Source organism: Tamandua tetradactyla, chromosome 13 (genome assembly GCF_023851605.1).
Source record: "Tamandua tetradactyla isolate mTamTet1 chromosome 13, mTamTet1.pri, whole genome shotgun sequence".
NCBI lineage: Eukaryota > Metazoa > Chordata > Mammalia > Pilosa > Myrmecophagidae > Tamandua > Tamandua tetradactyla.
This window is the reverse complement of record NC_135339.1, coordinates 68149970-68176769: the sequence shown is the minus strand read 5'-3', so window position 1 is coordinate 68176769 and position 26800 is coordinate 68149970. Positions and strand designations below refer to the sequence as shown.

At 36.0% G+C, this 26800-nt stretch overlaps 1 long non-coding RNA gene across 2 annotated transcripts in view; it reads left to right on the top strand.

Annotated features, from left to right (window-relative positions):
• Positions 1 to 26800, top strand: part of LOC143654264 (uncharacterized) — a 72134-nt gene that overhangs the window by 11775 nt on the left and 33559 nt on the right. For both annotated transcript variants that reach the window (XR_013161728.1, XR_013161727.1), the window contains exon 2: positions 10975 to 11088. This is a non-coding gene — a long non-coding RNA (uncharacterized LOC143654264). The remainder of the gene's footprint in view (positions 1 to 10974; positions 11089 to 26800) is intronic.

Here is a 26800-nt window from a genome sequence, read left to right as displayed (position 1 = left end):
AGGCCTTACAAATGTGCATGGGGGTATTTTACAAAATAGTTTAGTCAGGAGAAAATGCTCATATAATGCATTTTGAGGGATCAGCTAGATTGTACCTGTATCAGAAACCAAATGAAAGACACTTAAATTGATATTTACAAGCTCTGTCTTGTGAAAGTAAGTAAATGAGCAGATTTTAAAAGCAGGCAGCTTGAGATCATGTCTTAGCGTTAAGGTTTGCTAGTTATATTTTTGGACAAGTCACTTCTCTGACCTTAGTTTTCTCTCCCATAAAATGGCCATGTTCATAATTCCTTCTTTATCAACATGTTTTGAGAAGTTAACATATGGGAAGAGCTGAGCATATAACAAGTCTTTGATAAATGCGAGCTAGTGTAAATAGTTACTATTTTGGAACTGAAAAGTAGTATCCTTGGTAGAGGCATTTTCACTTTAGTAGATACTTTTGAAGGACAGAGACCATTCCTGGATATTTGAAAATCAGATTAAATGAGATGTAACAATATAAGCTTAAGTGTAATGCATAGCCTGAGAATGTTGGTCTTTCTACAATTTTGCCAAGGTAGTACCCACTTAGGAAGGAGAGGACTACCATGTATTTAAATACTGCAGAGTATCAAGCCAGGTTCTAGTTGTTATATATAAAATGACTCATGAAATCTCACATTTATACTCCGAATTTAACTTTTGACCCTTTTAAAGATCACTTCTATACTATTACTTATTTTTCCCATTTTGGGAGAGTAATGATTAAGTGTTGCAAATCATGGCATAAGCTAGGCATTTGCCATGTTTTGGAGCTACTACATGCCCCAGAAAAGGCCATGTTCTTTTAATCCATTCTAAAAAAATGGGTTCAGACCTATTGCAGGTGGGTTTTTTTTTTTTTTTTTTTTTTTTTCGCATGGGCAGGCACCAGGAATAGAACCTGGGTCTCCAGCATGACAGACGAGAATTCTGCCACTGCACCACCATCACCCATGCATTTTTTTTTTGTATGCTGTATGGCAGGGGTCACATTTCATTTTTTTTCCATGTGAGCATCCTGTTATTGCAGCACCATTTGTTGAATTTTTGTTTTCTTTTTTTTTGTTTTGCTTGTTTGTTTTTTGGGAAGTACATGGACTAGGAATCGAACCCAGGTCTCCTGCATGGCAGGCAAGAATTCTACCACTGAACTAGCCTTGTACCCCTGGTGGGTCTTTTTTATTAGATTATTTCTATTGTGATGTGACCCACCCCATTCAAAGTGGATCTTGATTTCCTTATTGGAATCCCTTATTAGAAGATAAAGGACACATAGGAAAAAATGAGAGCAACAGAGAAGGCTCTGAGAAGCTGAGATGAAATTAAGAGAAACTCATAGAAAAAAGCCCTGTAGAAGCTAAGAGAGGACCCCCAGAAGCTCAGAGAAGAAGCCACTGGAACCAGAAGCTGAGTACAGTGAACCAAGAGCAAAGGATGAGCAGAAGCTGACCATGTGCCTTCCCGTGAGACAGAGGTGTCCCGGGGGTGCCAGCAGCCTGTCTTCAGAGTCCAGGTATCCTCGCAGTGATGCCTTGATTTGGACATTTCCATGACCTAAGAACTGTAAATTGTAAGTTAATAAATCCCCATTGTAAAAGCCAGCCCATTTCTGGTATACTGCATTCCTGCAGCTTTAGCAAACTGAAATAGCACTAAAGAATAACTTATTGATTAAGCAGTATACAAACTTGTTTGAAAGCTTAATTGGCTGAAATGGAGTAAGCCAGAATTGGAGGGTATTCACCTTCCTTCCCCAAATTAAGGATGAGGTATTAGGTTAACCTGAAGGTATTTCTAATATCCTCAATAAGTTCTAACCAGAACCTTAAATCCTTAGATACTATTCTAATCCCAGTCAGGATTTAGTGTTTACACAATATTCAGGTTACAAAGTATTCAGGTTCTAAAGAGCAGCATTCCTGGTATCAAATCTGTTATATCAAATGCTGAATCTTCAAAGCCTCTATAGACTCCATACTAATTGTTTTATGTATGCTGAAATTTTACCCTGGGGCAAACAATGTTCACTGTCCTTTCCCTAACCTAGAAGAGTTTAGAGCTTTCCTCATGACACGAAGAATACTACAATAACTGCCTCCCTACTCCAGAGTTCTTGGTGAGTTTTTTACTATAATAGGTCATTTTAGAATGCCAGATAATGATTTTATTGATTATAACAATCATGATTCCCATAAGAAACTGATGACAATCTCAAATAGAATACTTTAAGAAGATTTTAATAAAGGTGCTGTTCATAAATGCATGAATTGGGTTTAAGGTGGTCAGCCAAGGATAGTGCAGTACCCAGGGCTAGAAACATCAAAGGAAACATTAACACCTATGCCTGATAGGGAAAGGGATGGGGCAAACTACTTGAGCCCTATAGCTTAGCTATATGGACAGAATTGCTTACAATAATTTAGCAAATAAAGGTTTGAGGAATAGATGGCTTAATTCAAACTTCTTCAGTCCCACCACTCAACTTTCAGCTGCTTTCTTACCTTGACTAGAACTTAGGGACGAGGAAATAATTGATATAGTCCATCAAAAATCCTGGTACAAAAAGCAAGTTGGGAAGGTTGGAAATGGATCTGAGGGGGCAACTGAAAGATTCCCTGTTGGGAGAATTTCTCAGAAGAGAAAGAGGAAAATTCAGGTAGGTGCTTCTTTTGTAGGATGATACAATATTTGGAACAATATGTGCAACAACTGGAGAAATATTTAGTAAGACTGATTGGAAAGTAAATCTAATATACTGAAGAAGCAAGTGAATCAGGTATAGCTACTAAAATTAGAACATTTGGTGCCATTAGGGTACATAAATAGAGAAACAGATCAGAAAAGGACTGGTAAAATGTAAAGTTCTTATACATCCATGACCACAAAAGCAAGGATGAGCCAACAGCGCAAATGAAGTTAAAACAAGTGGAGCCGAAGGTCCATCTGGGATCCAGACACCATTTCCAATAGCACTGGTCATGGTACTTCCCACTTTATACTAATTATATCATAATGAGGTAAGCAACAAGCAAATGAAATAAACTGAAATTAGGAAGAAGTAACATGATGTAGAACAAAAAGAGCATCAACATCACGTGGGGGTTAGAAATTCTAAATCTTGGTCTCTGTTTTAGTTTGCTAAGACTTCCAGAATACAATATACCAGAAACGGATTGACTTTTATAAAAGGGATCTCCAAGCATCTTCAAACGTCCATATCTCTGTCAGCTCTGTCGCCACCTGAGGTTTCTTCAAAAGTTTCGCCTTTTAAAGGACTCCACTAAACTAATCAAGACCCACCTTGAATGGGCAGAGTCACATCTCCATCTAATCAAAAGGTCACATCCACAACTAGGAATGCCACAATTCTGTGAAAGTAATCTAACCAAAGGTGTTTACACCATGCAATATTCTTCTGGGGAAGATTCACAGAGTTGCTGCAGCATTCACTTGATGATTCCAAAAACAGAGGACAAAATATAATGCAAAAATAAACACCCACTGATTATAAAGATGCTCCATTTGTGAAAGCATTTGTTTCCTCTTTACAAAGGATAACTAAGGATATGTCTATTTTTATTCATTGTCCTACCTTAGAAACTGTCAAGGATCTCATTGGTTCATTTTTCTCTATAGCTGGAGAATGTGGTGTTTGGCTATTGGATATTGAAAAATGGGTCAGACAGCATTATAAGTGAGAATTCCAAGAAGAATCTAATTAAAGTTCGTGTAGACAATTTCCAGACTGTGTCCTTTAAGAACCCCTCAAGGAAGTTCATTTCTGGAGGAAATAAAATTATAAATCAATGAAAATTGACAGAGAACACAGATCATGGAGAAATTCAGGCAAATATGATTTTAACTCAACTAAAATACTTTTTATTTCAAGGACAGAAATATTAGATTATTTCTCAAAAAGTTAACACACTAAGGGGAGTATTATCACCAGCAATATTTTAGATTTTACCAATTCCAAGTTCAAAGAAGAAATACTATAACAAAGCTGAAACCTTGCAGAAATATAATAAAGGTAACATGCACAAGAACAATTTATTATAGAAAGAACATAAATTATCAGAAACATTTTAAACGTAGGATTAGTTGGGAGACTCCCATAAGACCACAATGCACCCTACAAAAGACTCCCCAGATTAGAAATTAAATCCAGATCACTTCCCTACACAACTGCCTAGGACAAAGTCCAGGCTTTGCGGACTATGCATGAGTCTCTTCGCAACCTGATTCCAATCTTTCTACCCAGTTTTACCTCCCAAACTTATACATTCTACATCAGTGGTTCTCAAAATTTGATTGCATTCAGAGCACATGGAGGGTTTGTTAAAATACAGCAAATCATTTTTAACGAGTTCTTAAGTGATGCTGCTGCTGCTGGTGGACTGAGGACCACACTTTGAGGGCCACTGCTGTAGCTGTATCAAAGCCCATTTGGTCTAATTATTACCAGAGATGGCTCTTTGTCTCTGTGCCTTTATATATGGAGAAACTCCATCCTTTACGTGCATGCACACGTGCGCGTGCGCACACACGCATGCACACACACACACACACATACACACACACACACTGTCCCAATGAGCTAGTTTGAAAGTGTTGTGTACCCCAGAAAAGCATGTCCTTTAATCCTGGATTACGCATCTCTCTAATCCCCTACAGGGACTGAAAAGTACAGAATGTTCTTAGAAAAACATATATACTTCAAAGATAATTCTCTATTCCATTCACTGGGTGCTCTTTCAAAATATGAGGTTACTAGGTTTTTTCTTATATTTGTTTATTCTTGTGAATTTATTTATTTATTTATTTCCTTTCCCTCTCTTCTCCTTTAGCCCTTGGTCTCCTCTCCCAAGGGTAGAAATTCACTAGATGGGCTTCTATAGACAACTGTACAGCACCTCACTGACAAGCAAAAGGAATGTTTTGCTCAAGGCTTCAGCCCTGGCTTTCTCAATCAGTGGTTCTTAACATTCTGGGAACTTTAGTTTCTATCTATGAGGAATTTAGGCCAGGAATTACTTAATGTATCCTGCCTTATACCCAGAGTGTGGTCTATGGACCAGCAGGAGTGGAGCTTGTTGGAAAACCAGAATTTCAGTCTCTATTCCAGACCTAAAGAATAAGAGTACACATTTTAACATGAATCCTGGCGATCTAATGCCCTTTAAAGCTTCAAAAACATTGACCTAAGGCATGATTCTTAAAGTATGGTCCCAAGCCAGCAGTTTTGGTGTTATCTGGAAACATGTTAGATGTTTCCACTTTGGGGCCCCACCACAGAGCTGCTAAATCAGAAATCCTGGTTCTGGGGGCGAAGCCATTGTGTGTATGTGAGGATGTGTTTAAGCATACACATGTAATTGTTTATATATGTATCTGTCTAATTCTGAATTTTCTATTCTGTCCCATTCATTTATGCTTTTATTCTTTAACTGATACCATTGTCTTGATTACTATAGATTTATAGTATGTCTTAAAATCAGGTAATAAGTGTCTTTCAAGTATATTGAGTGAAAATTGCTCAAATATATAGAGAACCAAAGTATTTGAACCAAGCACACATTTCCCCTTCTATCTTTCGGCTGACAGCCAGCATTTTCATTTCCATCTACTCCTATTCTTAGCTTTAGAATGTTCCTGAAACAAGTTTTCTGAAGACTGGATATAGTTTTTCAATTTTAGTTGGAGAACTGCTTGACTTAATTGAATCCCACTCCACCTGAGGATAGTTAATTATCAGAACAGTCACTATGACAGGTGATTCCCTTGAGTCTTTATGAACTTTTCCAAATTACATATATGAGTGGTTTGCTCTTTGTGTAGCAGAAGAAATCAACCAGGCAGAACAATATATGAAGATAATTTATAAATTATATATCAGAAAAAGTGATTGATACACAACTAAAATTCAAGGTCTTCCTATCAAAGGTGCTAGTCTAATCAATCATCACTCCTGAATTCACATAGTCAATTTCTTGTACTGCAGTGTTGAAAAAGCCAAGATTAATGATGCTATGGAGGGTGTAGCTTTTGCAGAAGATGGTGGCGAGATATCCTTGGAGAATCTTCTCCACGTTAGCAAAGTTGAAATATTTTAGTTACTTAACTTTCTAATCTGGTTGTGAATGTTAAAATTATATAAATGATTCAGACGGATGATGTCTAGTGTTATTTTCTCCTCTGTTAAATGGTTCATTAACTTATATCTAATCTGGGTTTTTCTGACATTGTTGCACTGGCTATAACAAATTCAGTTGACTTTTTCTTGGCCATTCTCATAATCTTTCGTTGCAATTTGTTCCATCTTGTTTAGAAAAAAAAATTTAGCTGGCGATAAATACTTAGATACTGGATAAGATACAGAAATCATGATAAATAACTGTTGTGTTATAGCAACTTTGGTTTATTTTGTTGGTTCAAGAGTGATGCTAATATGGTTAAACTCATCAATCTTATTCACATTTGGGTAATACAAATGGAAATGTGAACCAAAAATACTTCTGTTTCCTGGCCTGTATAAGAGTCTACATGATCATGCATTGTATGTATGTATATGGTATTTATTTCTTTATACTTTATAGAGCAGTTTTAGGCTTACAGAAAATGATCTGAGTACAAAGTTCCATATCCCCACCTCTCTCCACCATAATTAATATTTTGTATTACTGTGGTACATTTGTTATAATTGGTGAGTCAATAATGATGCAATATTATTAACTAAAGTCCATAATTTCCTTTAGTGTTTGCGCTTTGTATTGTACAGTCCAGTGGGTATTGACAATCATATATGTCATGTATCCACCATTACAGTAGCATAGAGAATAGTTTCACTGCCCAAAATGTCCTATTCGCCACCTATTTATCCCTCCCTACCTACCACTGAGACCCTGACAACCACTGATCTTTTTACTATCTCTCTAGTTTTGTCTTTTCCACAAGGTCACAAATTTGGAATCATAAAGTTTGTAGCTTTTAAATGCTGATTTCTTTCACTTAGCAGTACGCATTCAATTTTCCCCCATTTCTTTTTATAGCTTTGATAGCTCATTTCTTTTTATTGCTGGATAATATTCCATTGTATGGATGTACCTGCTGGAGAGTCAAAGACACATTCAGCAGCCTCTCCAAGCCCTCCTTATCCCATTTCTTTTCTTCTCTTACTTGTTTGTATGCAGGTGTTAGGTATGTTTCCATTTTTGCTTATTTGCATGTGGTATTCATGTTTCCATTTTGCAAAAGACCACAAACAGCCTGACTGAGATGTTAAATTTCAACCAGTCCCATTTTCTTGCCAGGGCACAAAGATTGCTTGATGAATGCTTTTTGCTCATCGTCAGGGCCCCCTACCTCTAGCTTGTATAAAAAAACAACTGTCAGGCAGCACAAGTTAAGCAGGATATTCAGAGCTGCCATCTACTAACAATTCAAGCAATGGCCTCCACAGGCGACCAGCCACAGTTCTGCTCTTTTGGATCCTTTATGCTGTATAAGTAATAAAGTAGTCCCTGGCTAAAAAATCTATGTTGTGTCTGAAATATGTTCCCACAACACATCATACAGAAACTCTCTCTAAAGTATCACAATTTGTTTATCCATTCACCTATTGAAGGACATCTCGGTGACTTCCAATATTTGGCAATTATGAATAAATCTTCACTAAAAAATGATGTATGGTATTTTTTGTGTACATAGTTTTCAACTCATTTGGGTAAATACCTAACAGCATCATTGCTGGATCATACAGCAAGCCAAAGTTTAGCACTATAAAAAACTGCCAGACTGTCTTCCATTGTAGCCAAACCATTTTGCAAACCCACCAACAATGAATGAGAGTTCTTGTTGTATTACATCTTTGTAAGCATTTGGTGGCATCAGTGTTTTGGATTTTAGTCATTCTAATAAGTGTATGCTGGTATCTCCTTATTTTTATTTGCAATTGAGCCTGATACAAATATTGATGAGCATCTTTTTATATGCTTATTTTTGCATCTGTGCATCTTCTTCGACAGTCTATTCAGAGCTTTTGCCCATTTTGTAAGTGGATTGTTTGCTTTTTTTTTTATTGTGTTGTTGTATATTTTGGGTACAAGTACTTTATCAAATATGTGTTTTGCAAATATTTTCTCCTGGCCTTTTCATTTTATTAACAATATCTTCTACAGAGCCAACCTTTTAAATTTTACTGAAGACCTTCTTATGAATTTTTTCTTTCATGGATCATAGTTTGGTATTGTATCTAAAAAGTCATCACCAAATCCAAGCTCACCTAAATTTTCTCCTGTGTAACTTCTAGAACTTTTATAGTTTTGCATTTCACATTTAGGTATATGATTTATTTTGAGTTAATTTTTGTGAAAGGTCTGCTTCTAAATTCTTTTTTTTTCCCCACGGGTATGTTCAGTTTTTCTAGCACCACTTATTAAAAGGTCTGTCCTTTCACCATTGAATTGCTTTTGATCCAAAGATCAGGTAAATATATTGTTTGTGGATCTATTTCTGGGCTTTCTATTCTGTTCCAGTGATCTATTTTTCTATTCTTTTGCCAATTTCATACTTAGACAGTATTTTTAAAATGTTTCCTGTTGAACCATTAAAATCCTGAACTTACTACTGAAACCAAATTTTCACTGTCCTTTCAGAACTCTTTACCTAGGGTTATGTCACTTCCTTTCCCTGAAATAGCCATTCATTTCTAACCCACCTCTCAGACTTAGTGTCCAGTTCAAATGTCACTTTGTGTCATTGCCATTTCTTTACTTTTTCCAATAATAATAAAGGCATTCTTTTATTGCAGAACCATGCCTACCGTATTATAATTTTCTGTTTATATTAATATTCCCCCTACTAGGCTGACTATTGGGGGAGCAGAATTATATCAAAATTCCTATATTCTCATTGCCCTAGATAGAATGTCTCAACTAACATGTATCCATTGAGTGATGAATGACTGAATTGCATATTTAATGAATAAGTAAAATAATGAATTTTGGATATTAGTGAAAAGTTGGTTATAAGAGGAAATAGAATAGAATAGCACAATTCCATTTCCATTTGGGGAAGGAATAAAATATATTATCTTTTAGTAGTAACCCTATCAGATATCTGTAGAGGTTTCTTGAAGAATTTGAGAAAACATGAAAAGCATATAGGAAATCCTTCATCTTATTCCATATCCCTCCATAATTTACAGGCTACCTCTATTTTATAAATTGTAAGCATTTTATCATAATATTGTCATTGTTACTATTATTAAATAGCATGTATTTAATACAGTATACTTTGCTAAGTGTTTTAAACATTCAATCCTTACAGCAACCTATGGTCAGAGTTTTATTAATCTGACAAATATTGAACAGTTAATAAGGCTCAGAGTCCAGGTGACTAATGCCTGTAGTTTGTAAACCTAGCTGCCTCCGATGGTAGTCTCATCTGACTTACAGAGTTGCTTTGATTCAGAGATGCTAACTCATGCTGACAAGATCCAAAAATAAATCAATATACAAAACCAGAAAAAAAAAACCAGTTTACTAATTTTCTATGAGGCATGCAACATTCTAGAGGAATCAATAGTACTTGTAGCCTGACCAGGATTATCTCCCTACAGGCTGATTTCATGGATACCAAAGTATGAGAGTATGCTTGTTGGTTAGAATCATAAAAAAGGAAAGCAGAAATTATACCATGAACCGTACAATTAATGACATTGGGTTCTGATGACCCTGCCCACCAGTTCAGCTATTTAAATTCAGTCTGATAGGGCATTCTTTCCCACGGGTCAGTTTTAATAGGCATTGCACATTTTGGGGCTCCATTCAAGATCTGCTGAATCAGAAATCCTGGTCATGGAGCCCGTCATTGTGTGTGTGTGTGTATTTAAACATACATATGTAATTGATTATATATGTGTAAGACTATTTCTGGATTTTTTATTTTGTCCCAGTCATTTATGCTTTTATTCTTTAGCCAATACTACTCTGTCTTGATTGCTGTATTAGTTAGGATTCTCTAGAGAAACAGAATCAACAGGGAACACTTGCAAATAGAAAATTTATGAAAGTGTCTCACGTGACCGTAGGAACGCAGAGTCCAAAATCCACAGGGCAGGCTGCGAAGCCAATGACTCCGATGGATGGCCTGGATGAACTCCACAGGAGAGGCTCACCAGCCAAAGCAGGAATGGAACCTGTCTCCTCTGAGTCCTTCTTAAAAGGCTTCCCATGATTGCATTTAACATCACTAATTGCACAAGACACTCCCCTTTGGCTGATTACAAATGGAATCAGCTGTGGATGTAGCTGACGTGATCATGACCTAATCCTATTAAATGTCCTCATTGCAACAGACAGGCCAGCGCTTGCCCAATCAGATAAACAGGTACCACAACTTGGCCAAGTTGACACCTGTCCCTAACCATGACAATTGCTATAGCTATATAGTATGTCTTGAAATCAGGTAATGAATATGCTTCAACTTTTTTCTTCTTTTTACAAATTCTTGAACACTTTCTTTCTTTTTTTTTTTTGTCATTCCCTGTACAATATTTCACTTTTTCACTCACTTTTCTTATATTTATTCTTTCATTCCTCCTTATATTGGCCAGGAGCCTCCTTACGACATTCAACTTTGAATATCACTATTCTGAACCATTACAAAATACATGGGGTGATATTTATAAACCAGGCACCGTACCAAATGTTTTCTTATTTAATTTTCACAACAAATCCTAAAATAGGCACTTTTTTGTTTATCTCTGTTTTAACAATGAGGCAACTAAGTCTTGAAAAGTTTACGTAACCTCCTTAAGAACACAAAGTATGGAGTATGAATCACCTCCGTTTCCAGAGCCTGATCTTTTAACATTTAGATGACTATAAGTTGCTTTCATTACTTAACTCTCAGAGGGCAATTTTGTTTCATTTCCGTTTTCTTTAGAGTCATATCGTTGTCACCACCATGTGCATCCTCCAGCAGCTACTGTTAGACCTTTTTTGCAAATGAAGAACGCATCGCCCAGGGAAATTGGGTTGACTGCCCAAAGTAACACAGGTAGGAAATGACAAAACAGGCTTTAGAAGTCAGATGGATGTTCCTGACTTCAAAATGCTTGATCTTTTCACTCCATTATGCTGGTGAACAAACTTGCCTGCTTACTTAAATTACCCAGGTGAATGGGATTTTTTTTTAATCCTCACTTGCAGAGAAGTTGCTTTCCAGTGGCTGGATTGTAGGAGGGTTACACTGTTCTAGGCTCTTAGTAAAAGGTACTTTGACACTGTGTGGCCTGAGTTTCTTACTCACCTTAGACAATAACATTTAAACACTCAAAATCTATCAAGGGAAACTAATGAGATGTTGCTTCAATGTCATAAGTAGAGCAGACGGGGCAAAATTCATTTACAAAATGCAATAAAACATAATATAATATGACATAATATATAAACACATTGTCTTTGTAGAAATATAATCAATCTTGAAATAGAATGAAAAGATGTCCTAACCCCCCTCCCCTCAACATTTCATTAATCTCTGCATAAAATAAAAGATTTCTATTAGGCTTTTCTATGTGTACCATGTACAAAAATTAGATTATGCTTCTTGCCATCTGAAATTATCTAAAGTAATATTCTTAAATAGTTGACATTCACAGATGACTTCATTTGTTGAAAAAGTATAATGAACATTCACATTATTATATTTATGTATAGTCTGAATACATTGTTTTTCTCTAGGTTTTTTTATCTTTAAGATGATTGGGAAAATAATATTGCTTCTTTGGACACAACAGAGGTGTGGCAGGGGTTAAAACATATTATTTAGACAGCTAGGTGTCTTAATTTTCATCCTAGTAACAACAGTGTATATAGTTAACAAAACTAACGCTATCATAGTATCAGCCACACAACAGTTATAGTTTACTAATTCCCAATTCTATATCAGGGAAAGTTATCTTCCATTTTCATGGTAATCCCACAGGCAGCAATTACTAGTTCCATTAGTAAAATGAGGGGTGGGGTGGCTTAGGCATAACCTCCTGGGGTAATTTGCTTGAAATCACACAGTTAGAATATCATAAACCAGAAACTTAGGTAATTTAACACAGGGAACTGATCACACAGACAGGGGTAAGACAGTGAGGGGGCAAGCAAGGCAACCCAAAGCTTAGCAGGAAGATACCTTCCTCCCGATACTGCAGAGTCAAAGGAAGGCAACTTACATCCACGTTATCAGGTGAAAACTACAAGAGGCCTGGTTCCAAAGCTGGAGCCACGGTGATGCAGCCACTGCTTGAGAGTTCCTCCAAGGCAGAGGGAGCAGGGAGGATTTACTTTGGCTCTGATGCCAATAGACCTAGCAGAACATGGGTGATAGTTGTGACCAGTTTCAAGGCCTGTTCTCTGTCCAGGTCATCATGCTAATTCTATGGACTGTCAAAAGACTGTATGGGGCAGGCCACGGTGGCTCAGCAGGTAAGAATGCTTGCCTGTCATGCCCGAGGACCCGGGTTCGATTCCTGGTGCCTGCCCATGTAAAAAAAAAAAAAAAAAAAGATTAAAAAAAAAAAGACTGTATGATTTTGAGCACAAGATTTAATTCTCTTCTTGAAGCCCTTTTGTGTAGTGCCTCATTTTGAAGAACTTCTGTGGAGTTCATTGTGACTAAACTGACCTTATACTCAGATATCCTGAAGCTGTCAGTTTAGGATCTTCTTGCTGCCTCGATCTATTTCCATAACTTAAGAGGGCTGAAGAATTATATGTTAATTAAAACAATTTTTTCCTTATTGCATCTGTCTACCACTTGAACAGTATCTTGTAAAATGTGCAGCAGGTTTGATCAAAATTAAGAAAAAATTCTCAACTGCACTTAGAGGCTGAGAGTTGAAGACTGTATAATGGGTTGTTAATCTCAAAAGCTTGGCAAATCTGTTTAGTCAAAGCTATATCCCCAAGGAAAATGCCTGTGCCATTGGGTTTGCATTCACCAGGCATACAGCCTTAGATGAAGACAGTGACCTCCTAGCTCATAAAAACAATAAAAACCATGAAAACTTTGGTAGGTGGGCAGGCAACTGAAATATGAAGTTGTGTCCTAGAAAAAATAAGAGCTGAATGATTTGCAACAAGTTCTTTCCAAGAATATTGCTGACCCATAGCTGATCAGCAAGCATGAGGGTGCCATGGATGGGAAGGCAGAATCCAGCCATGTTTTACTTCTTAGAGGAATCTAGTGGGGACAAACCATGGATGGCTTTCTGTAAGCACTACCTCAAATGTAACCCTTGAACACGAAATCAGTTTGAATACCAGGAAACATTAGGGTTCGGATATTGAAGATTCATCCTGAGCCTGCTTTTTATTCTGTGTGAAGGTTTCTTTACTCAGGGGAGATTACCAGCAATAGCTTCTTGATTGAAGGCTTGCTAAAAAAGTAAGCATGACAAGACGAGTTGTGCAAACTAGGTGATAAACAATTGATATTCAAGAAGGAGATGCTAGCAGCTGTTTGGCTGTCCACTCCAATCTGAATCCACAGATCCCTTCCTATTGCAAGCATATTAGGAAATTCAACTGTCCTGAGAAGCAAACCAAGCTAAGACTAAGAATATTTTTCTGCTTTTGGTGGGTGATAGGAGAGAAATTGGAATATGGAATGTGGTTTATCCAGAAAGAGAAGAAAATCATGTAGTATAATTGTGGCAAATTATTAATGCATCAGTACATACGAAAGGCAGGGTGTTGATGAGATACAATTATATAAAAAAAAAAGAACAATATTCTGGATCCATTTGAAAGTCTATGTGCAGTACACGTGCCACTACCACATATCCATTAAAGATTGTATGAAAGGGATCTTGATAATGCATTTCCAATAAAGCTTTGCCATGATAGCATAATGCCTCATCATGTGACTCTTATATCCTTCCTGGAGTTAGGAAGATCTAACGCAACACACTTTAGAAAAACATAATCTGCAGTAGGTAGAGGAGTGATAAGTGGCTGCTTATTTCTGCAGCTTTACCATGGGTGTGGTCAGGGAATCTGTTTTTACTATCCTGTTTAGTTTTCTTCACGGGGCCTGAACTAGTCCCTATACTTCTTTTGTCTTTATACTTTATGCTTATAGAGTCTGCAATATAAGGACAATTAGGCTAAAAGGCAACTAGCTCTTCAGCACAAGGTTGATATTAATGTATCTATAAGCCCTTTCCTTTTCACAGCATTTTTCCAATTTTTATATAATGTCAGATGAATAAACTATGGACGTTCTGTCTGAAACTGATAGAGCTAAGGCAGTTTAAGAAACTATTTTGAACACTATTAATTAAATTAGAATTTTAAAAGTCAGTAATTAATTTAGGAGGAACATTTCTATTTGTTACTACTATGCTAAAATGGTTTAATTCCACTCAGCATTTTTTTATTCTAAGTGTTTATTATAAAAGTCAGTTAACTCAGAATGTATGAACTTTTGAAATCCATGCTTTTTTATCCATGGTCTTTTACACAATTTTGGTACCATAATTTAAAACCAGGAGAGACTTGGGAATCTAGTCCAATTCCATCATTTTATGATAAGATGAAGTGATGGTATTCCTTTCCTGAAGAAATCTGGAAATTAGGGGTGAAGAGGATTCACAAATGTCCATGAATTTGAACCGTTGCTCCAGAAGAAATTTTACCGATGATCACTGTAATCCCTATAAACTCCAGAAAGATTACTGTAAGAGAGTGGAGACTAGTAGTCCCAGTAGAGTATGAGAAAAATTGGGCAGGTCCTGACAGTCAGATCTTAGAGGTGACTCGGGTAATGCACAGAGGAATTAATCTGTGAGTCATTATGTGCCAGGTACTACCTAATCCTGCCTCTCAGCCTCCTCTATACACTAGGAAATACCTAAACTCCTCCCTTTGACCTCCAATGTTCTTGATAGCTGACTTTTCCTGAAGTCTAGTTTGTATAATCCTGAGCCTAGACTCCATACTTAGGGCACGAATAGTTAGGGCAAGGGCAAAACTCTCCCACTTTCCCTAGGATTCACAGGAAGATATTGACCATAGACAATTATTTTGCTCCCAGGCTGACCAACCCTTCCAATTTACATATACCCTTTGAAGGCTTCTGCAATCTGCTTAGTTTCTCTGTGAAACTTGCTTAGCAAAAGGATTTCTGTTTGGAAACTATAGGTAGAACTGGCATTTGGAAATCCTGAATGGCCAGAAAAATGTTCAAATCTTGGTCCCTTCCAATCCTAACTAGCCATCTGGTCAGAAGAATTGCAAACTTTTATTCATTATCTCAGCTTGATTGCTGGCCAGCAAATAAAACTTCTCTTTCTTTTTAATAACAGCCAACTATGATGTTTATATTTCCAAATGGATATGATGCTTCAACTATCTATCAGCTGAAAAGCGAATGTGAAGTTCACCCAAAAGCAAAACAGGCAGTTAGCTGGGCAATTGCTTCATTTCCAAAAGTCTATATTAAATTCAAATGCTGTTCAGGGTTCACTACCATTCAGATTAAATTGACATTTAGAAAGAAAATATGCAGTTTCCTAACCTTTAGAAATAACACAGGGTTTAGACATTTCAATCTTGTTTCTTTCTTCCTTACTTGTGTTTCTTATAACTTTATTCAGTGCCCAAACAATTATTCCTTAACCTTTGAAAGTGATGAGCTGGTCTAAGAACAGCAACTATTAAAGTCATTTCGTACTGCGGTAGAGCTGCTAAGAACATTTTATCTCATCTTCCTAGTAATTTTATTTCTTCCAGTTTTTAATAATCAATTAAAATCGGAAAAATTAAATGAGTCTTTTTTTTCCTTTTAGGGGATGGGTTTCAACATGCTCAATCTTAAAATGTTGGAGAACAGACAAATATCCCATACTGAAGAATTCCAAATAATTTATATGCACACACACATGCTTTCCTCAAGGAAGTGGAACAGAATTTCTCAACCTTTAGGTGTAAGCTATGCTTGCTTGGTGACTTGCTTCCAAACAGTACAGTATGAAAAGTGAAGGAGTTATTTACAGTGATGAAATCTGGGGAAACCACCATACCTATGGGATCAAGTTTAACATTATCAGGGATAAGTAATGTTGATGGCGTGTACCTTTGATAGATATAATGAGAATGGCACTTTAACTCTGTGGTCTTTCTCTCAATCATCCATAACCCCAGTCTAACCAGGAGAAAAAAATCAGGCAAACCCACTCTGAGGGGCATTCTACCTAATACTAGACCATTGCTTTTAAAACTGTCAAGTTCATCAAAAATATGGAATGTCTGAGAAACTGTCACAACCCAAAGGAGCCCAAGGAGACATGAGAATTTAGATTTAACGTGGAATCCTGGATGGGATCCTGGAACAGAAAAAGGATATTAGGGAAAAACTAGTAACATTTGAACAAAATAAAGAATTTAACTAATAATGTGTTAGTATTGGTTCCTTAGTTGTGACAAATATGCCATAGTAATGTGAAATGTGGGCAATAGAGGAAACCGGGTTCTGGATACAGTTCTGGATAGTACAGAATTATCTGTACTATCTTTGCAACTTGTCTGCATTTTATTCCAAAATGAAAAGCATATTTAAATATTTTAAATGGTAGCTGCTCTGGCTGTCTTTTAAGATTCAGTCCAGCTCTAATACTCTGTAATATTCTGAAACACTTACTTGGATTTTCAGATCATTGTGACCTTTGTTAAGAAAGGTTCAACAAGAAAGGTTCTCTATAATCATATATTTGCATCAAACAAGTAAAAAAAATCACTTGATTTCTTACCTAAAAATGCATTGAACTAAATTTATAACAAAATTTGAAAAGTTTTAAATAACACTAAAACCTATCATTTCCAAACTGTACCTATTTTCATTTTGTATATACATTTCTATATGCATGCATGTACATCTGACAAAGTTGCAAATACTATGTACATGTGATATATATAATCTGTTATGTATATTACACACACACATGTAAATGTTAATATTTTCATTTTAACGATGTCAATATATCCTCATGCTTCATGAAGCTTCCATATTATAATTTTAAAGTTGATGAACCTCAATATATTAAAACTTAAATTCAAAAGTTTTTCTTTTATAGGTGCCATCTCAATAGTGAATACATGTTTTTGTTTCTGTTCAAGTATTTCCTTAGGAGGAGAAACACTAGCTCCTTACGACTTTTGCTGCATAGCAATTCAATTTTTTCTAAACAATTTGTACTGATTTTCAATATTAACAATACTGAAAATGTATAGAGATTTCATCAAAAAGTCATCAGTGGTTTTTTATCTTTTAAAAGAAATATCAGTAAATACAATTTAAAGCTTTAGCCTTAGATTGAATACTTACTCTCAATGTGGCCTTGGGCAAGTTCATTTTTTGGTCCCTCAGTTAGCTCATGGGTAATGTGAGGATAATTTTAATTTTAGTACTTCCCTAACAGGTTAGTTTTGCTAATTAATGATATAGTTTGGAAAATTGCTTAAATTGGGCCTGGTATGTTTTAAGTAATAAATAATAATGGCTATTTTGACTCCTAATGTTAGTTAACATAAATTTGAAATCCCCTTTCTTCTTTTGCTCAGTTTAATTCTCACCTTCATCCCCAGATGCAACCATTATCATAAATTTGGTATAAATTTTTCCAGATCATGTCTTAATATCTTTATTACATATTTATAACATTGGTGAATAGGGGATAGTACAGCAACTAGTACATTGTTCTACTTGTGTTTTTGCTTCCAAATTACCCTCAGGTAATCTGACTATAATTGTTACTCATTAATCAAATCTATCTTGAGGTTTTCATGTTGAATTTGGTCATGATTTTGAACATTGCAGATATTAACTACTTGCCATGTTTTATGAAAATGTCTTTCCTAAACTGTTATTGTCCTTATTTTTCCTTAGTTTTTGGTTTTCATCTCAATAGAGTTTAAAGGTTGTGTATTAGTATTTTTCAATAGTTCTCTTTGAGATTTTCTATTTTGTCTAAACTATTTTTTTCCACTATAGGTTTGATAAATGTCCCATTCTATAGTCTATTAGATTTTATAATTTGATTTTTTAATTGGCTTTTTATTTACTCTGGATATTAAATGAGTTTTGGTTTAAGATGAGGCATCAATCTCATTCTTTACCATATTTTTATCATGGTATTAATTTTTTTGTTTGTGTTCAAATAATAAACCCAAATTTCAATGAACCCTTCCAATTTCTCAGAAACGATATTATGATTTTACTCACCTGTTAGCTTTGGGGAATAGAAAATTTTCCTGATGGTATGATTTGCATATACATATTTCATGATTTGTTTATGTGTGGCTAGAATCTTAGGGGAAAAGACTGCAGCTGTGATTTTTAGCTATTTTGTATCCTATAGTAAAATGTTTCATCTTCTTTGAGGCCTTTAAACAAGTACAAATATGCAAGAATTCACAATCCTCATTGGCAGCCTTGTTGCTTTCTCATCAAAAATTGGCTTAGGAAGAAAAATATTGGATAAATAATTCCAAAAAGTTCCTTAACCTTTGGAATGATTAAAAAGAAAGAAAGAAAAAAACACATTCCCCAGTAGTTTTACTCTCCTGGGACCCAGTCACTAGTGTCACAGATGGGTTTAGTTAGTAGTTGTATCCAGGATTATATCTTGAATCCAATTAAGAAATCCTTCTTCCAATTCTTAGATTATAGAAAAGCTATAAATTAGGGGACAGATAGACATTTTTAATTAAAATATCTGCACATTCCTTAACATTTAAAATAAGCCTTCTTATTTTAAGTTAGGTGTGGCTTACAAAGCTTCATGTATATATATTAAGGAGTATAAACCAAACTTCACATCAAATATAACAACCCCACACAATTTATTTGCTACAGTCTTCAGAGATGAATGATTAAATAAAAACTATAAAAATACATGTAAAGCTGGGTTGGTAATTTAACAGGCATTGGAATCTGTTCTCATTTTCCAAGTAGCCTGAATCGTGCCCACTATCTCACATTGAAATATTTTATCAGGGCTTGTAGTCTTCAAAAACCAGCAAGGCTAAGAATAAAACAAGAACTTCTTAACACCTTTCACCTTTAAATGTCTGAGTTCTGAGCCATGCCTAGCTCTTTTTATGTGTCTGCATAATGTATCAATGTACGTAACACAATTTCTGCCCTAAGTCAGGGGACCCAATTTATGATAGATTGATTTTTGGGTGGGTGAGGCAAACTTGTTATTATAGAAAATGTAGCAGCCTAGGGAGCACTAGATACGGTTATTGCCTTCCACACGTTGGGCAGCCTGCCTCTGGTCCTATCGGTGATTGAAATGTGCTCTGTCACTGAAGGAGAGATGGAGAAATAAGCAAACAATTGAAAAAGTGTATAATTTATGGTTTTCATAGACAGATATACGAATTGTCACATGATCATAGAGGAAGTCATAGCACTTCTGCACAGGAATATCCAAGACTCTCTGAGGAAGAGAAAGCTGATATTGGAATAGGAATGGAAATTTGATTGAGAGGAGAGAGAGAAAAAGACAAAAGAGCTAGTAAGAAGTCTGTGAAAAAAAGACCGGACTGAGCTTGGATGTTCATAAAGTTTAGAGTCTCAGTGGGTAATTCAGTATGACTGTGAAGTCTTAGAGGAGAAAGGTTGAGCTGAAACATTAGGTGGGGACTGGATTGTGAGAAGCTGTGCATTTATATCACGTTTAGGAATGTGGCCTTTGTCCTGAAGGTGGTAGGGAGTTTCTGGTTGTATTTAGTTTTGAAAGAATAATTGTTTATTATTTTTAAAGAGATAATGTTGGCTATATTGTTAAGAGTGTAGTACAGGTGTAAAAAAGAGGCAGGGTAATACATTGGAGGTTGGTGCAATAATTCAAGCTAACATGATGGCAGACTAAATAGTGCTATTGATAATAGAGAAAAAAGAACCATATTTATAAGAAAATATTCAGGGAATTAATCCTCTGGACTTATAGTCTGGTTTATTGTGAGAAAGATAGAAACAGAGTCTGGGCTAGGAATCATGAGTGACACCAGGGAAACCAGAGGAAAAATGGATGAAAGATAATTCAGTTGTGGAAGGAATGTATCTGAAGTTCCATAGGAATATCTACATGAACATATATTCAAGGCAATTAGAAATGAGAATGTGGAACTCAGAGAACAAGGACCTGTAGTTACAGATTTCACAGCGTTATTATATGACATGATGCGTAATAACATCATCAGTATGGCATGAATCAGAACGCTTGAGAGTGCCAGGTTCTGCCATTATCTAGTAATCTGACCTTTGCCTCATATTTTTTGTAGGCATCTACAAAATAGTGAACAACAGCTGTCTTCAGGACTATTCAGGATGGCTTAAAACATGCAATGAAAATAACATGTGAATGCGTTTGGAAATCCTTAGAGCATTTTCTGTACATTTGATTATGATATAGTCCCAGACAGCACCTATGTATTATGATGTTCACTACCATGTCAATGAAAAATTGGAAATGGCCTAAATAACTAGCTGGAGCTCACATATAAAAATAATGCATCAGTTTACGTGCAATTATTATGCTGCCATAACTTGTGTTGCAATTGTTTACGCAATTAGATCAAGTGAAAAAAGCACAATTTTTGTATATTATATATAGAGAAAGAGATAGATATAAATATATGCATTACTATCTAAAAATATATACAGAGAAGCAAAAAGCTGGAAAGAGGTTTTGAAATTCTTAGAGATCATTGTATTGGAGAAGCAGTACCATGTTTACTGTCTTTCCACTTTTGTTTTAAATTTCTCTAATAAAGTACTGCTAAAATTATTAGGAGGTTTAAATTTTCTCTAACCAATAAATTTACATGAATTTGGTGAAACAAATCAAGTAGGTTTGCTGTTAGAATGTGGAATCTCAATTCTGAAAAGAAATTTCAAAATTCTCATTCTAATCCAATTGTCTCACTTACATCAATTACAGGGAGTTCATTTGAAGCTCAAAGAAAGGAAGTACTCATTGGGTCACAGATTTTGTGGCAGAACTGGGCTCAGATCTCAGGAATTCCAGACTCCCATTATAGAATCAAAGCAGCTTAGGTTAGGAGCTTCCAAATTAGGCTCTCTGTTCTAAGAAAGGCTGTTATGGAGCTAGAGCTGGTTTCTGGGTAGAAAAGAGTAGTACAACGAAGTGATGCTCCACAAGGTAAAAATTTGATTCCACATAGAAGTTAGAGGTGAAGGTGGGGGCAGGAGGTCCAAGGGAAGGAGTATAAAGCACACAGAAAGAATTCTTTCAAGGTAGCTCTTTTATCAGAGTCACTTTTCAGAAAGACACATTCCTTCCTGCTATCTGTCTGGTTTTAAAGAGTCAATTTCAATTAGCAGCTCTTGAAAGGATTTGAATAGCTCTAGAAAATGGTATTGTGTTGCCAGACAACCTGATTCTGTTACTTATTTGCTGTGTGGACTTGGGCAAGTTAGTAAACCTGTTCAGTTCAATTTTGTCACTTCATCTTTAAAATGGTAATAATAGCACATGCCTTGCTGAGATTTCAAAGGCACATATTTAAAGCCCTGAAGACAAGTGAGTATGTGGTTAGGATGCTGGTGATGTTGCTGAAGAGGGGAGCACAAAGAGAAGGATGATAACAAAAATGAAGACGACAGGTGATAAAGACAAGAGTCTTTTCTGGTCGCCCAAGAAGAAAGTGATCATTTTCTCTTGGAATTTTCAAAGGAACTTTTGAAGAACTAACCATACTTTTTTATTTCATGTGTGTATCACTCCCTTCTCTTGCTTGACTGTAAACTTCCTGAGTACAGGGTCCTTGTCCTCAGATACTTGCTGTGCATTTACTAACAAATGAATGGACTGCAGTAACTTACAGATGCGTGTGTGTGTATTATCGTGGATGAACAAAACAAGTTGTTTCCTGCAGGAGGCCATTACACTTTTTCCTGTAGGGGACAGATGAGGAAAACACTGCATTGAATTTAGCTGGCTCCTTCTGGTTTCCTTTTCATGCTTTCATGTTTGTTTGTTTGTTTTCCTGAAGGAAGAAAAAATGCTTTTCTTTTGTATTTCTTTGATGGATTCCTTCTGGTGTTCCTAAGGTTTATAAACTTGTTTTTTGGTTTTGGTACAGTAGATTACTCTCCAGACATTTTATGGGAATTGACTGATAAGATGTGGGAGCAGCTACCATTCTGTACCTTGACAGAAACCGACTGATGTTTGGTAAATATGATGGGCAGTGGTCAGAAGATTAATTTAAGGAACATAACTGAGGTTGTCTCGGCAACATGCATAATGTATGTTATACAGCCTACAGCCTTGGCGCCAGGAGTGTGTTTGTCAAACCTAATTTATATAAAGGTAGGGGAGGTCTGTTCTCATATTCTTATATCTGAAAGCATGTATAAAATTGCATCTATAATTACTGTACAATTTATTATTATGGCTGTAGCACTAGAGAGAGTGGTGTTGAACAAAGTAAAATTTACTGGAAGAATTATCATTCTAGTCCTACTGCTTTTATAATACTAATGTGTGAAAAGCAAAAAGGCACCTGGTTTGCAGAATTTCTGTATTAGTATCCGTGAGGGATGTACACTGCAATATGAGAAGTCCAAGCCTGAAAACTGTACTTCAAAGCAGCACTTTTACTGTAGTAACTCTTGGTTTATATGACTTTGTCACACCGTGAAACAGAAAACTGGGTAACAGAACACAGGGTCTCAAATCTTATACTTGAAACATTTATATATGACAGCTTTAGGGTAGGAAAACCGGCAATATCATGAAATCCTCAAAGAAATAGCATTTTCCACTAAGATCTCTTCAAAGCGAATGAAACAGCAACCCCCATCTTCCAGGTGAAAAAGCTGATATATTGAGTACAATCTATTTTGATAATTTACAGGGAATTATGCTTGGAAGATCATTTCAGTTCCCATGATCCATAGTAATTTAAAATTTTTCTCCATTATTTCAGAATTCTACAACATACTGCCTCTTATTCTATTTTTTCCTTCATTCATACAAGTAATTACTGGGATCTGGCTATGTGTAAATTACTTAGCCTTCTAGGGGAGTTGGATATTTATGATCTTACTGATAGTCTAATTTACAAACCGCATTATTGTTTTACAATTTAAATGTTACATTTAAAATAATATATGTGTGTCATAAAAAATTCAAGTAGTGCATTATTATAAAATTAAAAATAACAGTCCTCTCCTTATCTCTATTCCCCTAAGTAATCTTTATTAAAATATTTACATAATTGTCTTTATACAAATGGTTTCATATGATACGTACTATTTTGCATCTTGCTTGTCTTCTCTCAATGGTAAACTATGTGTCAGTAAAAGTGGATGGCATTACCTTACAATTTTTGATGGCTGATTAGTGCTCCTTCTTCTGATAGTATCTATATGTATTTTCCAAGTCCCTTATTGATGGACATTTTACATTTTGAATGCCACTGGCTTTAGTTTTCTCTTTTCATCTCTGAATTCAGACCAGCATTATTTCAAGACCAGATTGTCTCATGTGTATATGGATTGCAAATTTTTCTGCTGATCTACTGACCTCTGACATCTTACTTTTCATCCTACCCACACATGGCTACCAAAATCATCAAGCAGAGCACCAGGCTTACCAACTGCTCTCAATCATCAGTAAGTGAAGTGTACACTCCCAGTATAAGACACAGTGCCTTCTGAAATCAAGCCTACCAGTTTGATTGTTTGTTGCTTGCCCTCATAAGTACGCTCCATATTTTAGTACAACTGAAATTTTCATACCACATTTTTACACAATTATCCTTTTGTCCCCCAAACACTTCTCGTTATCTGGAACCCTATCTTCACCCACAGAAATATTTGCTTTCCTTCAAACCATAGTGTATTTATCTGTTTCTCTATTCTTCTATGATAAATATCTAGTTAGTTCCCAGTATATTTTGTTTGGTTTGGTCTTTGATGTGTGTGTCTTATTTAAACACTACTACAGAATTCCTTATATATGTTTACAGGGGCACATACATGAGACTTTCTCTAGCATATAAAGTCAGGTGTATAACAGCTGACTTGTAGGATATGTGTACCCTCCACTTTAGTAGTAATACCAAATTGTTTTCCCGATTATACACTGACTAGTAATATATAAGAATTCCCATTCTTCTACATCACTTGATATCATTTAACTTTTAATTTTCAAATTCCACAGCTTTTCAAAAATATTTCTTTCCCTCTGTCGTATTTTGCACCAAATTGCCAAGAAAATCTCAGTCTTCTGGGGCTACCATAGCAAACGGTTTGGTGCCACAGAGTAGTAGTCTATTACAAAGGAATATAAAATTGAGTAGGGGGAGAGAAACCATGCCACATGTAACTATAATGTGGTCCATGTTTTCTCATATACCCCATCCACTCTGTAGTCCCCTATGCATGTACTTATGCAGACAAGTAATACATATTATGGTAGTGATAATTAAATTGTACTGAATGTGTGTTGCATGTTCTAGACATCACACCAAATCTTTTAAATAAATAATCATTTCTCTTAATCCTCACAAGTGCACAAGACAGGCGCTCTCATTAGTCTTATTTTACAAATGAGGTTACAAGCTGAGAGGGCTTAGATACTCACCAAGGTCACATGGCTGCTACATGGTGAAGCCAGACTTTGAACCAAGGTTATCAGAATTATTAAACTTGATTATATCTCTTATCAAAGAACCTTGATAAAATTTATTTGTAAAAAATGGATCAATAAATTAATATTAGTTTTGGAAAACCTCAATTGGTGAAACTCTGTGGCCTAGTCCATGACAGAAGATGAGGTATGGGAGCTCCAGTAAGGTCACGCCATGAGACAACATTATCCTGTAAAGACTGACTGTTAACTAATCATGAAATTTCATTGCTTAATAGCTAATTAATAGAAATGTAATTTTTAAAGATCAGATAAATTGCCCACTAATTGAATTAGAAGGAATTTTTGTCTGGGCCTCAAAGGTTTGGACTGCTTGTCATTTTTTACTGGCTGCCCCATTCATTTTGGATCTAAAGAGGCATTGCTCTTCATTGAAGGATATTGACCACAAATGGGCAATTCATCTTTGCTCAAGGCAAATTATGTTTCATGTCCTTCAGGAAAATTTAAACATTAGAGCAAATTCTGTCCATATATACTCTTGCTAGGGAAACCTTACATTTGTCAAGATGAATGACCACTTTCCATGAAATACTTTCTTTAATATGAATTATAGTAGTGTTCTCATTCATTTCTCTTCCTGCAGTTCACCATCTATATTAGTTTCTAAAGCTATTATAACAAATTATCACAAACTTAGTGGTTTAAAGCAAAGCTAATTTATTTTCTTACAGTTCTTTGAACACAGGTCTCAATAGGTTAAACTCCAGGTATCAGCAGAACTGCATCCTTTTCTGGAGGTTCTAAGGGAGAATCCATTTCCTTGCTGTTTCATTTTCTAGAGACCACACACATTCCTGGCTCAGGGGCCTCTTCTCCCATCTTCAAAGCTGGTGACAACAGGTCAAGTTCTTTTCATATTGCATCATTCCGACCTCCTCTTCTGACTCCATCCTTCTCTTTTAAGGATACTTGTGATTATGTTGGGCCCACATAAATAACCCAAGATAATGTCACCATCTCAAGGTCCTTAGCTTATTTACACCTGCAGTGTTCCTTTTGCCATGTAAGTTAACATGTTCTTCCAGGTTTAGGGGATCAGGGCATGGACATCTTCAATGGAACCTTGTTATTCCTATCATGCTACCCCGCTTTCCTATCCATCCTCCAAGCTGTTATCAAATTATTCTTTCTCAGATATATACATGAACAGTCATGTCCATATGCAAAATCTTCAATAGCTCACCCTTGTACATGAGACATATAGAACACTTTATAATTTGGCTTTTTCTTACCTGGTCAACCTCATATATTCCACTACTCTTGCTAAACTACTTATGCTAGAACTTCCACTCTCCTCTACTGCTGAGATTTTCATAGGTTGCTCTATCAGCCAATAATTCCATCTTCAGTTGGCCACCTTGACTATTTCCACTATACATTCAATTCTTAGTGCAACAGTTACCTTTTCTATCAATCTTTCACTGCCTTTCCCAGGGAGAATTCCTTGCTCTTTGTCCAGGTTCCCACCCTGAATGCTCAGTACGTCTAGTCACCAGAGCACCAGTAAATGGCTTCCCCTGCTATACACGAGCTAAGTAGTAATGATGGCTGAGTCATAGCTGGCTTGAGCAGGCTGTACCCAAAGGAAAATGGAAGCTGCATCTCAGGCAGCTATGAGGGTGATTCGCTGTGATGACAAGGGGGATCTTGAATAACAAATACAGCAGCTGATTCTGCCTTTATCCAACAAGGTTGTTTTGGGCCATTGATTCTTGCTCCTGCCCCAACACTACTGGGTCAATGCATGTATTTAAAGCAGATACCCTCTACTTACAAGGTCAACTTATTGCAGCATTGGAGGCTAGATTCAGAAATGAAGTCAGTGTGTGTCTATATGGCCTAAGAGCCCCAAACCACCTGTCTTTATTTCCTACCTCCCCAGGGGTCCGAGATCTTTTACCTTTGAACACTTAGGAACTAAATGATTAGTACTCTTACTAACTGTCTTCAGTCTGGATGTTTCCGTTTCTTAAACTTATTGTGGAAGGTATAATTAGAGTGAATTTTCTGGATAATACAGTC